Source organism: Hemibagrus wyckioides, linkage group LG11, assembly GCF_019097595.1.
Source record: "Hemibagrus wyckioides isolate EC202008001 linkage group LG11, SWU_Hwy_1.0, whole genome shotgun sequence".
NCBI classification, from domain to species: Eukaryota; Metazoa; Chordata; class Actinopteri; order Siluriformes; family Bagridae; genus Hemibagrus; species Hemibagrus wyckioides.
The window spans coordinates 12692560-12707556 of NC_080720.1; the positions used below are offsets into that span (position 1 = coordinate 12692560).

A 14997-nucleotide genomic window follows, 5' to 3' on the forward strand; every position below is an offset into this window, starting at 1 on the left:
CATGTGATGCTTGTGTATATTACAGACTGCACCTATACAACTTCCTATACAAGTTTCTCTTTGTTACACTTGATGTGAAGCCTTGATTTTTTTGGAAACAAATGTGTTGTGAAGTTATGTCATGTTGTTCAGTGATATATGTATCTGATTGGCTGTTTGGGTGCTGCGGTAAATAACATACAGATGATAAATAAAAAAAACAACAACAATTGAGTATAAATGCTATGAAAATCTGTTTATATGTCTGACATTCCTCAGATGCCTTCTGTATTATAGCTGATGCACTTGGTATAGGATGGATGTGTAAGTAAATATATAAATAATAGGGATACTGAGACACACCCAAAGTGTTGGTGGCTGAACTGAACTTGTGTAGCTGTATCCTCCTGTAGGATGGTTTCTGCTGACATCTATAGCCATGTCTCGAATACTGGTGATGGGGATGACCATGTCACCGTGTCAAATTGGCCATTTGCATCTAAAAAGGTTCTTATGGATGACCGGCAGAACTTGGAGATGTGGTGTCTAGACAAATAAGCATTCATCAGAACAGAGCAGTATATTGGCTGTATATTGAATGAATCAGCTATACAGAGCCGTGGCTTGCTCCTATTCAGATGAATGGACTGAAGATCGGTTGTACGCCTCACCAGAGATTGAGATTTGCATGCAATGGAATAATGTTGCCATGGATCCGCTCTGGGGAATGTCATCTCGCCTCCGTTTGGTCTTCACTGTCTTGAGGAACAATGAGCAGTAAAGCTAAAGCTCTCATCAGCATTAGACGTGGCCTCTCCTGCATGTCACTAGGATTTGTACAGCCAAGGAGGATGTGTGCGTACCAATAAATCATTTTGTGCTCTAAGCCCTCTGCCACTTTGGCGCATCTTAAAAAAAAGTCTCCTGATGATGGATTCTTTGCTTTTCCTCTGGTCAGTAGTGCTTAGTGCAGGCACTGGTTGCTGAAGAGGGAATTAACATGGCTTGTGAAGGAATCTTCTGTCACTGTGACATAAAATTGTGGGTCGTATTAGGGTACGACATTGGTTTTTTTACATGGTTTATGTCTCTGGATTGACTTGGGGATAATATAAAGCCAAAAGGAAGTGCATTGCACTGCATGCTTTAATCAGATCATACCTTCCAGTGACATGATGGGAATTATTGTAATAATAAAATTTCAGAATGTGGATTACATTTTATCTGAGAGAAAAAAAAAATCTGGTTAAAATCATCTGGAAGACCGCAACATATACTTTACATATAGAAAACAAATCTTATTTTGGTGCCCAGTCACTGCAAAGCATTCAGATTGCTAATATAATGTCAATAATATCATGCCTGAATAAACTAAACTAAATTGACAGGAAGGTAAATACTAGACCAACCTCAATTATGAAATTATGACTATTAATCATCATACACGTAATTATGGCTAATGTTAACATGTAACTGTCTTTTCTGTTGACTTCGTGCTGATTAAGTGAAACAAAATGCTTAAACAAATTACTGGATGATAAATTATTGGCACTCATTGGAAAAAAATGGGTAAAAAGCTTATGGTAAAATATCTTCATGGTTAACAAACTTAATCCCACAATGAAAAATATAAGGCAATTTGATTCACCCTTTAATTACATTTATTTGAATAAAATAGAATATAAATACATCATCACAATTAGTGGCACCCTGCATTTACTCCATAACATGACATAAAATGTACTGAGTCTCCTCCTGTAATGCTTGATGAGATTGGAGAATACAAGTGAGCACTTCTCTATTCAGTCTCCAAATCCTCTTCAGCTCACTTCACTGGATTTCAAAGGAGTTTTATTCAGCAGACTGGCATAGTCATGTCAAAAGGTTGAGTCTGTGGTCATCGAACCATTTTTATGAGGATTTGGATGTAGGATTTGGAGCAAAGTCTATCTGGAAGATCAAATTATGAACCAGATATAGCCTCTTGCAGAGGCAGCCAGAAATCTCCCAGTACTTCATGGAATCCATGATGGTCCTAACAAGGGATCCTAACAAGGTCTGCAGGTCTTTGGATGTAACACAAACAAACCCACAACATTAACAGTGGGGAGTGGCTCCTATCTATATCTATATCTTTAAAGCTTGTTTTTATGCCAAGCCCAGCTTTACAATTGCCGAAAAGCTCTGTTTTGTTACATGAAAGGAATTGCTCCCCTTTGGCACACCTTCCAAATAGTTGGCATGCAGGAGGCATCTAATTGTGGATTTAGATAGTGGGTGACCCAAAATGCTGCCATCTTCTGCAAATCTCCAGCAGTGATCCTTGGAGAAATTCTTACCTCTTTAACCATCTTCCTTACAGTGTGTGGATGCACTTTTAGGTTCATTAAAGCTTCAGATGTCTTCTTAATTATTGCCATAACAGTGGATATGGACATGTCCTGATTTCTAAGCCATCATTTTTCTCCAGGTCGATGTATGGCAGAGGCGATTCAGTCTCTTTGTTACAGTACCTCAGTGGTCATGATTCATGACTTGTGAATGACGATAGAAGAGTTCCATGGAGGAAATGTGAGGATAATTTAACTAGAGACACACTTTAGATACATTTTGCTCCAGAATGTTTTTAGCAGTGCCAGAAATTGTGGTCTGTTAATTGAAAAAAAATCTTAGAAAAGTTTACTTCAGTTAAAGGTTTCCTTTCCTTTTAAAAAGCGAACAAACCATAAAGATATCTTCTTTAATCTTCAAAATCTTTCCTGAGGGTGCTAATCCTGCTGGAGCTGACTATATGTAGTACAACAAAAGCTATGATGTATTATCCTGTATATGCGCTCATATCGGTTTAACAGTTGTGACTGATTTGCATTAAATGTTGTTTTATACATGAAGGAACAGTTACAGGGCATTAATATGAAGAATCTCTTTGAGAGTCAACTGACTGATTATATTTGTGTGGAAATGTGACTGAAACCTAATGATTATTTGCAATACTTCAGTCCCGATGACTGTAGTAGGTGAAGAATAGCCTACTGTTCGTTTCCTGTTGTGTTGCTGCTTTAAAGTTATACCACGACAACATGTCACATGGAAGACCTATGAACTAAAGTGTTTTCAGTTCCATGAAGGACAGCCTTTTGGTCCGTTGTGTTACCTGGAACGAATTTCTGCCATTAGACTTGATGCTTAGTCAATATCCTCTGCAACAGCTCTCTTTGTTATGGCTGGTGAGGCAGTAATGCCGCACGATTTTGTTCTCACAGTTTGAGACATTGTATTGATTTTAGTTGCAAGCCTGTGTTTTGCGTCTGTCCACAATCGTGCTGAAAGTGCACCTTCGAAAGACGGTAAGGAAATCCTTTGTGAAATGTACTTTCATGGATAATGGGAAGTAAGTGAGGGCATGTTAGACCCTGCTGTAGCAGATTAAACAGGCTTTGTTGCTTTGTGTTCTTAGTAAAGATTATCCTATGGTTGAATCATTATTTTCTGCTATTATTTGCAGGCACACTTTGTTATTCTGTTATTGTTATTTATTTCATAATGCGTCCTTTAAGCATTTGCTGATTTGTGCAGAATAATGTTTGTCTTGGCATATTCCCCGTATCACGCAGCTCATCCTGACTCTTTGTACCTGTCGGCAAATTTGAGCACTATTGCATATTTTCTGTCTTAAACAATTAATATACCTTTCCACACGTTGCTAATTTCTAGCAATTAGTAGCAGTGATACTTTGAAATGTAAACAAGCCCTGCAGCATTTTCTGTTAGACCAGTCCCAAGGGATAAGCAAGGCACAAGAAGAGAAAGGAAAAAATATAGGATAGTATGACTGGAGAGGGAGACAGATAAGGGGATTGAGGATGAGAAAGAAGAGAGGAAAGTGACCGGAGGGAATCCATTGGGCGGAGAGGAAAGAGTCTCCCGGTAAACATGGCGAGAGATTAGACGACTCTTCAGAAGGAGCTGCCCGAGCAGCTCAACCCACCCTATTTGTAATTCTGAAAACGGGATGCTGCTCTGAATTCAGCATTTCAACAGAGGGCTCGATGAGACGGAGGCAGTCTCCTGGTCGTCGGTTAGGCTGGGTGAGATAACGTTACTTATCATGCTCTGGCACACTGGACTGCCTCAGGGACGTTCGCCTTCCTCCTTCTGTGTTTAGATGATGCTGGGCAGACAAGCCAGAGAAAACTTTGATTGGCTCCCCCCACATCGGTGGCATTGCTGGTGGCCAGACAGCCGTGAATCCCACCTGGTCATTTATACTCACTGTTGATAGTGGTGATGCATGAAACACACAGCAAGCACAATGACATGTTCTAGTCTACAGAGCTCTGACATGTCATGACCGGTTGGTAATATCTCTTCTGCCCCATAACTCAACCTCATTTCTCAGAAGATTCCTTCACAGTGCAATATCAGTCACATGACTCGTCACATTGTTCCAGTATCCTGGACTTCTGATCACAACCATCTGGTCCTAATCAGTACCGTCAATGTAAATGGCTCAGACTTCTTGCCCCTAACATCTAGACTGTTATATGTGTACACACATTCCCGGTGTTGACCATGTCTGTTTTGTTTGATTGCCTGGCACTTTGACACTGATTTTGGTTCATTTTCCTTTTGGATTTGTCTGCTTCTGCACCCGAGCCCTGTCTGTGCATGATGGGTAAATATTAGACGACTGCTTATGTGAAATTTTTCTGTCTGTTTGTGTGTTCGAGAATCTCAGTGGAAGATTTCTTCCTCGCAGCAGGACTATCCAAACGATTGTCAGCTGCAATCTGGCAACCCCTTTAGCTTTAGCCTGTCAGAGAGCAAGCTTCATTAATGAGACACAGTTCATTTGAAACTTGAAAATGACACGTCTTGTAAGAGCTGGAATCAAGAAAGATGTCCCGGAATGAGGAGGATGGAGAGAATGAGGACAGGAGCTTCGGAAAATTCAATGAGAAACATGATGAATGACTTGTCAAGGACTTTGTCCTCTATTTCTCTGGCTGTTATCCACATTGGAATAGCTTCTGTAGTTAAATCCTTGGAATTCCAAGCCAAAGTCAGTTAGGGATTTATTTTTTGCTCAGAAGTCTGAGTTGCTCATTGACAAAGCGATCTCTTGCCAACTTCCTGACTCACTGTAATGAACAAGGCTATTGTGAAAATGGTTCACACCAATTACTTACTCCACCTCGACACCCAGTCAGCAGAAGGCCCTGCTCTGTAGTCCAGTCAATCTTAGGTCATTCAGATCGTTTCAGTAAAATGATAATGTTATAATTCACCAGATTAGTTTTGCAGTGACAGAGGTTTTGCGAATGCTAGTGGCAATATGTGTTGTACTGATTCACTGGGTTGCTCACATAGGCTCTGATCAGGAGGCAAATCTGTTAATCAACACGTCTCCAGGCAACAGACTTCTGCAAATCAAACGGCAAATGAAAGCTGGAATGTTCTGTACACTTGGCGCATGTGACTCCACCATCCTGCCTATTGATTTGCTCTGATGTTTACTCAGGATCTTAATGATAATGGCTGGGATAAACGCTTTGCTCATTTTTAATGCCATCACTGTTTGATTTGTGAAGAGCTCTCAGACAGTGGAGAGATGAAACAGTGCCCATTTGCCTGAACCTTTTGGTGGGAATTATTGTTTGCATTACTGAACGATCTGAGCAACTCCTTTGGTGATTTTGTTTTTATTTTGGCAAAAATGAATAAAGCAGGATTCAGCAGGCTAATTGAACTTTTATAGATCCCGATTAAGTTAATAATACAATGATGTTGTTAATCATGTGTGTCGAATAGGTCCAGGCCTGGTCTCAAGTGTTACATTTAACTGACTTATTTCTATATTTCATTTAACTTATTTATTTCTCTTTCATCTCAGATGGATTAAAAAACATGACTTTGATCAGATTTTAACTTCACTCCTATTTTCTTTCCCGAACTGTTGTTGTTCGTGTGATTGAATCGAGGGCGCAGGTTTCATTCACAATTAAAGACGAGGGCCGTGAAATGAGGTGTAAACTGTCCTCCATCCCATTTATTCTTTCTGTATAATAACCACAAAAATCTGATAACAGAAAGCCAAACTGTGCCACCTTTCATAAACTGAGAGAAAATTGATAATGGGACTCGATCTAGACACAATTACATAAAGTTCCCTTTATGTATTGGCCATTTTTAATTGTCATGCAGATCATTTTGTCTGTTAAATTACCCCACACCCAAAAAATAGCTTGGGTAGAGTAAGGCAATTTTATAGGTTTATTCACAGGGGGAAGGGTTCATAAATATAAAATACGATATATATAGCAAATAATTCGAACCGAACCAAATACAGTAAATCTGTACAATCTGAAATGTTGTGAGCTGTGTCTTTTTTGTTTCAAAGCTTGTTTCAGTAATTCCAGACATGGCTACGGACAGTAGTGTACAAGATGAGCTTTTCTGTAATGCTGATACATCTGACCCAGCTGATTAGCTAATTATCAAGCTCTTCAGGAGGTGGGTCAAGTGTGCTAGGAGCAGGGAATTCATCACACTGGGCACAGCAGTGGCTCTCTAGGACTGGAACTGAGAACCTTTGCTGTAACACGTTAACTCTTTCCTCCCCAGAGCCTTGTTTTCTGCACACTTGCAAATCTCTTTTTAATTATACATCACTCTTACTTGATTGGTCAGGCTTGCGAGTCTGGTTTTGCCCCTGCAGGAGCCTACATTCATATACTTGTGTGTGTGTGTGTGTGTGCACCTATGAAATGCACAGTCTGTTGCTTCACAGCTTGCTTTTCTCTTTAGTGCTCAGTGGTTCCCTCTTGCATTTTAATGAGATTCACATGGTAGGTTTTCTTTGTCTTCTCACTCCCTCTTCACTATTTATTTCAAGCAAATGGCCCCTAAAGTGAGTTGCAAAAAAATTTTTCAGACCCTTTAACCTTTATTTTTTATTGTGAAATGTGAAATCTATTCTGTTATAACGGACGATTATATTCTTAATTCTGTATTTTGTGCACATCTAAAGACTCTGCATCATCTCCTTTATGTGCCGTATGTAATCCTGCAGAGAGAGGCACTAGAAGACGTTGGTGCACTCGGGTCAATGCGTCTGGGCGGGGCACGGCCGCTCGTTTCACATTAAACAACACTATTATTAATGAATGTATTTATTATAGTTAGAAGCTCGTTTGCACATTGGCATTCCAGTATTGCAAAAGCCAGTGTTGCTGTAATAGTTGAAACTATATTGTGCAGCACTAATGCTGTAAAGCACTGGAAAACAAAATGTTGTCATCCTGTTATCTTTAATGTTAGAGCGTTTTCTTGTTGAAATATGCCTCGGAGCTAGTCACTATGGTTACAGGTGATATTCAAGGCCATCACAAGACGAGGATTGCTGCTGGCCTTGTCCCAAAACACAATAAGCCCTGCAGTTCTGCTATAAGTTCAGAAGGAAGGTGGAATGACAAGGCTTTCTAGAGTAAAGTTACATGAAAAAGACTGCAGATTGTATTTCCCAGTTGAATTTGTTTTACCCTCATGTTCTGTTCATTCACCGAACAACATTATGTCCCATTGGCTCACGTCTTTGCTCTAAAATTTATAGAAACGGGTATAACATTTATTTTAAAATCTCCAACATATCATGTTTCTTAATAGCAGGTGTACGAAGACATGCTTTTTGGCGAGATTTTGGCGAGAACCCGACATCACAACCAGGATAGAAATATCTGACAGCTTTAACCTTTTCAGGAAATTTGGCTGGACATTTGGCAGGCTGGTTTGTAACGAAAGCTTAAAAGTTTTTTTGAACTTAAACTAAAAGAGTCAAAATATTTACTTTTCTTGTTTTGCATTAATTAGCTCACAGTACTCACAAGGATATATATGTGTGTGTGTGTGTGTGTGTGTGGCACATAAATTTTTAGCCTTGTGTTCCACTCCTGTCATCCAAGAAAGGAATCTGAGGCAGTCATGGACTCAGACTCACCCAAACTGTACAGTTGAAGATATCAAATATCAGATATAAAATATCATCTGGTCTTTTTTTCCAAACTTCAGCTGTCCAGTTTGGGTTTGAGTCTGTGCCCACGATAGCCTTAGATTCCTGTTCTTGGCTGACAGGAGTGGAATCTGATATGGTCTTCAGCTGTTGTAGCACACACATGTCAAAATCTAATGTTTTGTGCATGCTGAGATGCTTTTTCTCTCACTGTGGTTGTAAAGAGTGATAATTCGAGTTACTATCGACTTCTTGTCCGCTCAGATCAATCTGGTCATTCTCCTCTGATCTCTCTTAACAACAAGGTGTTTCATCCTGCAGACCCTCTGCTCACAGGATTTCTAGAGACTGTTGTTGTTGTGTGTGCAATTCCCAGGTGATCAGCAGTTTCGGAAATATGAAAAAAAACCAACAACCAATCGGATAACAACCATGCCATGATCAAAGTCACAGAGATCACCCTTTTTTTTACATTTTGATATTTTATGTGGAAAAATAACTGAAGCCTCTGAACTGGATCGACATGATTTAATGCATTGTGCTGATGATCAGATGAAAGGTGTTTCTAATAAAGTGGACAATGAGTATATATTTATATTCAATTACAACTGATTAAAAGTAATTTACCCGAGTGAAATGTCACACTGGTTTGTACAATTCCATGTTGAAACAGCAGTAATAATGTCAAACCCATCACACAGTGAAAAATGTCACCAGCAGACTTTACGGAAATGTAAACTCTCAATTTATATATTACATTTCATTATTTTTAACCTTTGCAAGAATTTATTTGACGTCGTATATATCTCCTCTGAATAAACATGCCAGCCAAAGTAATGTATATTTGATCGAGGATTGATGTATTTCCATAATCGCTACAGCCAGCTTCATTTATAGGACATGCTTGATAAATTACGTCACCTTCTGGGAATGCAGCAGGGCTCGCCTGTACTCCGTGTGGGCTGTTTCTCTGCACAGGATTGGTTCATTGTGGGTGAGAAAGTCTCAGTTCTCCAGAAGCCATTATCGAAGCTGTCTTGATATAAGTCCTCACAGGCAGGCAACCCTTGAATCTGTTTATGAGCACCAGTCAGAATCTATAAAATAAAGGATTGTGAGGTTTCCCTTGATATTTCTTTTCTTTGAATTTATTGATAATGTTTTCCCCTTATTTCTTGCTTGCAGCTGAACCAAACCTGGCACGCATTCACAGTGCAAATAGCAGAAATGATCTGGGAGGTATTTGGATGATAACTGGCTCTTTGCATGGTACAGGAAGAGTGTATATTCTACAGTAACGTAGTAATGCTTTGACCTTTGCTAGATGCCTGCTGACGGAGCCTGCTGTAGAGCAGAGCGTATTGATTCAGAGGTCGAGGTCAGCAGCGCCATAACCAAACCAGAGTACTCTGAGAAGGCCAGAGCCGTAAATCGCAAAGTAAACGCAATAGTGACAGGAGCGATGGAGTCATTTGTCCTAGATTTCCCATAATGCTTTGCTCAGGATAACCACTTATTGAGTAATTGAGATAGACATAGATTTTTATAGCTCTATGCTGTACAATATATTATTAGAAACTGGTAAATCTGTAATATGTCATGGTGAATGATTGGGCTCCAGTAACAAAATTAATATTTTATTAATTTAATGTTTAATTATTGATATTTAGATGATCGGCCTGCTCCCAGACCACAGTAAATATAAATGATTTAAAATTTTTATTTTAATTAACAAACTGCTTATTTCTGTGATGTCAGTATTATAGAGGTTAATATTATGATTAGAATTAGCAGTACATCCTGAACAGACAGAATCATGATTTTATGATGTTTTAACATGTATTTTGTCAGATTATATGTTGCAGAATCTTGTAAGAATAGGCCTATGATAAAGGAAAACATAATACAATGCAGGGTTTGTACAGGAACCGAAACAATGAAGATAATAGAAACCTCAGTATAATAGTAGCACTGTTACACATTGTCTTGAGAAACAGGTTTAAAGGTAGGGGAGTTTTGGATTTGTTCTTCTACTTTTAAAGCTATTTGGGGAAGATGTAGCTCAGTGGTTAAGTTGTTGGTCTAATGATCAGAAGGTTGTGAACTTAAAACACAGGTCCACCAAGCTGCTGCTGCTGCCCTTGAGCAAGGGCCCTAACCCTTACTGTTATTAAAAAAAAAAGAAGAGACAAATGTAAGACTCTTTGTCAAGGGCATCTGCCAAATGCCAAATATTTTTTCTGTGTGGAATTCGTGGTAGCTTTATAACTCACTGTATGAGGGGCAAGGCATGTAGGCTGGTAGCGTATTAATTAATCTGCATCATTTTTTTGCCACCCTACTACCAGTTTTCAGATGATCTTCATAGCAGCACCCACACTCCATGAATCACCATGAAATTGGTGATCATGTCACATCATGTGTTCTCAGATCACTAATCTAAACACATGACCAAAGAATATTTGTCTTTGAGATCCTGAAAAATCCTACAGTGTAAATGCAGCTGAATGCAAAGGGATGTGGTTTATCACTCTGGAGCTGCCTTTTCTTCTACGTTCTTTGTGCCCTTTTGACCCCAGAACACCTTAAACATTTTCTCTGGGACTCTGTTTGGTTTTAATAAGCCTAGCTGTTGGCAATTACAATATTGATTATATGGCTGAACTTAATGAAACCTCACCAGTAAAACTGAGGGATGATTAGAATATGTGTGGGTTGTAATTTCCTTATGGTGGTTCACTGTTTGCTGGAAGCACATGAGCACTCTGTGGAGGTGAGGCTTACACTATTCTGCTAATCAGAGATATCTATTTGTACTGCCAGTTTAATAGGGTTTAACGCATCCATATAGCAGATTTTGCTTTTGCTTTAGATCCTTGGTGTAAATCAGTGTAATTATCTAAACTTATTATGCAGCTACATTTCGGCATGTTTTGCTTAATATCCGTTCCTGAGTTTTTATTATGGGTTGCAAAGACTTTTCAACTAATAAAGTCACTCTTTATGTGGGGTTCGGAAAATGGAAATAACGTAGGCAGATGGTAAAAAATGCTGGATAAATTCACTTTAAAAAATATTATCAGACGAGATAAAGTCAATCCTACAGTAAGGTGCGCAACGCTACACTGGGAAAAGCGTACATTTTCTGTTGCTTTATTGGACTGATAACACTTTGATACAGCATGCTGCATGTAGTGCACAGGTCTCTGTGAGGATCGTTTTTTTTTTTTTTAATCCCGTTCCTGTTCTCCTTTAAAGCTAAACAAGATTTACATCTTTAAATCTATGCACCGTGACTTCCATTGTGAATGCCATTGTATCCAAGCTCTGTGTGAGCTGTAGCTCTCACATCACTATCCAATCCTACTCAGCTAGTTCACAATCAGATTAGCGCTGCGTATCAGCTCAAAGCGGCGACCCAGGCTGGTTTTCAGGCTCTTCTGTGGCTGGAGTTGAACGTGGTGAGAAACCATGGTGCATCCTGTATCTGTCCTTAAGTTAAGAATAAGGATCTTTGTCTCCGTTCAGCATGCTCTCATCCACACAAATGTTTTCAAGGACTTGATGTAGGTAAATTGGTACAGAGATATACTATTGTGCACTGAGTTGTTTTCTTTCATTGTTAACAGTGTAGTGTAAAAAGCCTTGAAGATGGGAGTTTAACCTGGAGCCTGTGGGTTACTGTGTAGTAAGTGTTGTTCTTTGCTACACAAATAAAATAGCCATGACCTGGACCAGTTTTCAGTTACTGGTTGACTAGTAAAATATTTGTAGTCATAAAGCCTCTAGATTCCACTTCTGAGTTCGAACCAGAGCGTCCAGGATCAATGCTACGAGCATACTAAACACTATCACTGCCCCCACGACACACTATCGCAGGCTGAAATGGCCAAATAAATCCTCGCTGAAATGCAAAGTGCTTATGCTTATCTCGTCTCTGCCCTGGTGCCGGTGTGGTGCAGAGCAGTTCTGCTGGCCCTCAGCCATGATGGAGAAGGACATGAAGCAGGTCTCCAGCTTTCTCCCTGCAATAATTCATGAACCTGCTGAACCAAATTAAGGCGAGGGCTGGGATATGACAGGCTTAGCGATGAGTTGGCAGTGAAGAGGACCACAGGGGCAGGCGCAGGATTTAGTCGTGCCAGTGGATTTGTGATCTCATGGCCAGTCATTTATTACTTTTAAAAACCTATTTTCTTTCAGTTTGTATATGAGAGCAGGTTCGATTTTTTATTTATTCTTATTTTCTTTTTTTATGAGGAGTCCTTTCTTATTTCGGAAGATTTTGTTTCCCGTGCAGAAATGGGATTTCAGAGTCTGGGCCAAGCTTCTGCTGAGGAAACAGAGCTGTCCCATCTGCTGCAGCATTAAACAAGCCCCAATCCAACATGACTGTAGTAGACATGCCTATGGTCTATGGGTGTGTAACAAAGGAAAAAAGTCATTTTTCCCCCTTCATGTTAGGAGCCAAAGCTGCAGAATGGCCGATGCAGAATTTCCGATGCATCTAAAGATACCACTGGATGCTTACATCTCATTGTCCGTCTCTCTCAGCAGTGGCCCGCCCTCTCAGATGGATTGTGGGGCGTAGCTCCCTTTCAGCTTTGATCTAATATCGATTGACTCGGCTGCACGGTAATAGGCGGTAATTGATCATGAGCTATAAAACTCAGCCATGTCTTTGTGTCTTCCGCTCTGTTTAAGATAAGCATTCTTTCTAGAACCTTCTGCATTGCTTTGCATCTCAAAGACAGAGTTCTCTTATAATTTAAGAGGCTCATAGTAGGGCCTTCATTAAAATATTTACTGAGTGACTGTGAAGTATGCCGGAATATTTTCGGCGTATTCCCATAAATCTCTCTCCGCATTAGACGGTTGCAGAGATATGAGATACGAGAGGAAGCAAACAGATTTATTGAGCAATGAAAGCTGGATAGCATATGCCTGGATGCACTTAATAATTACAACTGGGTAATTGACAGCATATATTAATATGATTTGCCTTCCTCCCAAAGGTGTGTGTGTGTGCATGTGTGTAAGAGTGTGTGTTTTCCCCTCTGATCTGGTGGGTTGCCCTTGATTTTTGGAGTGAGCAATCTTCCCGCTGTTGAATAGCAAGCAGTGCAGTACATATGCTACACGCTTCAGTGAGTCTTGATCCCAGCCTCCAGTGGGATTCCAGCCTCTACCTCCATTATCATACCTGAAAAAAACTGACACGGAAAAGAAACATCGTGGACGTTCAGAGCCAAAGATGTGTCAAAATGTGTGTTTTGAACCTCAGCCTTTCTAACGTTTAGATGTATGAATTCTCCATTCAGATCCAAATCAAAAAAAGGTCTTTGTAGTGGAACAGGTCAATGTATCTGAGATTCCTTACACGTCTGTGAACCCTCCAGTATACTGTACGTTCTCTTGGTCCAGCTGCTCTGGTCGTGGTGGAATTGGAGCGGTTACAGGTAATGCTGGGTACGAGACAGGAATACACCCTGTCATTAGAATACACAAGTCTATCTCAAGTCTCCACGCACACACATTCACACACTCATTGACACATAGAGAACCTGGAAAACCCAGAGAACCCAGAGGAAAGCCACGATGCCATAGGAGAATATGTGAAACTGTGCAGAAAGTAAACCAACTTCAGGATACCTGCTGGTGCTTAAGGACATAGTATGATTTTTTGTGATCTGTAAACATAAAAAAATTGCTGTAATATTTTAGGGGCCTCCTATGCCACAAGTTTCCAAAATCTGAAGGTGGAATGGTGCTCTAAATGGTTCAAGTGATATTTTAGTTAGACAGATTACAGTGCGTCACAGTGTCATTTGAAGCAAGACGCTGTATGAGATGTTCTTCCATTAATTGTTGCTCCAGCGCTACCAGTACAGAAGCAAACATTTAACCAAAACCTGTAAATAATATGGCTGGGCAATATGGATAAAATTTTCTATCCTGATATGCATCTTTTCATCCATATCACAATATAATACAATTTCTCTAAAATTGATAATGCATGCATACATGACTGGTCCTTGACATTCCTTTCAAAAACCATGCACAAAAAAAGTCCAAAAGCTTAACCGATGCCTGTTCTATGGTGGAATGTAGCAGGGAGTTTTGCCCTGCATCTCCATGGTTGTTTTTTTTATTGTTACAGCACACTTCATTTACATCCTAGATTCGACCAGAGGTACACAAATCAGCTGCCGAAAAAGTATTTATGTAGACGATATCGGAAAACATCTCTCAATAGACATCTGTTTATCATCTTATGATATGTATCACCATGTGGCATAGCCCTACTTCATTCACACTTACAATGACTTTATTGCTGCAGATCTTAAGTTGCTGTATTTTAAAGTCATCAGTAGGTGTTCTTAATACTGGTTGCTACAGTAATAAGGTTTCTCAGTGGGTGGCACAAGTAGCATTCCACTTCACAAAAAAATCTGTTTTCTTGGCAATAAAATGAAATATTCTGGAGGGATTTTTGCATAGTTTGTGTAGAAATTTCATCTGTGTATATATTCATCATATCATACAAAATGAAGGAGAAGCACTGTGTGCTCCAGTCAAGTGTCGCTGGACACGCCTACATCTAGTTGGCAATGGTTACTGTCTCTCATGTAGGTGGAGGTCGCCAGTTTTCTGAAAATGAGCAGTCTCTGGTCACTTTGTCGCTGTGAGTCTCTGTATGTGTGAACGTAACATTAGAATCATGGATCCTGCTTCACTGCCACTTTGGCTTCATTTTTTTTAACATAAAATGCTTATTAGCTTTCTGAATGCATCCATGTTTCCATTGTGACGGGAATCTGAAGTACTCTTTTTTTCTAGAAGAGTGGTCCTCCATTTAGCTATAATTTGATTAATTATATTTTATTTGGCTCCCAGGAATTCATTAATGGGCAGTGCACCAAAACATATTGTATCTTCTCTCTATCAGGTTTTGCCTAAGTGAATGCAGTAGACTGTGAATAGTCTAGTTTCGGCTTTGCAGTCCAAAC

The 14997-nt window shown here is 39.7% G+C and overlaps 1 protein-coding gene across 1 annotated transcript in view; it reads left to right on the forward strand.

Moving 5' to 3' along the window:
* The window catches only part of rab6ba (RAB6B, member RAS oncogene family a), a 76393-nt gene that overhangs the window by 252 nt on the left and 61144 nt on the right, over nt 1–14997 (forward strand). The gene's annotated exons all lie outside the window — the stretch shown is intronic.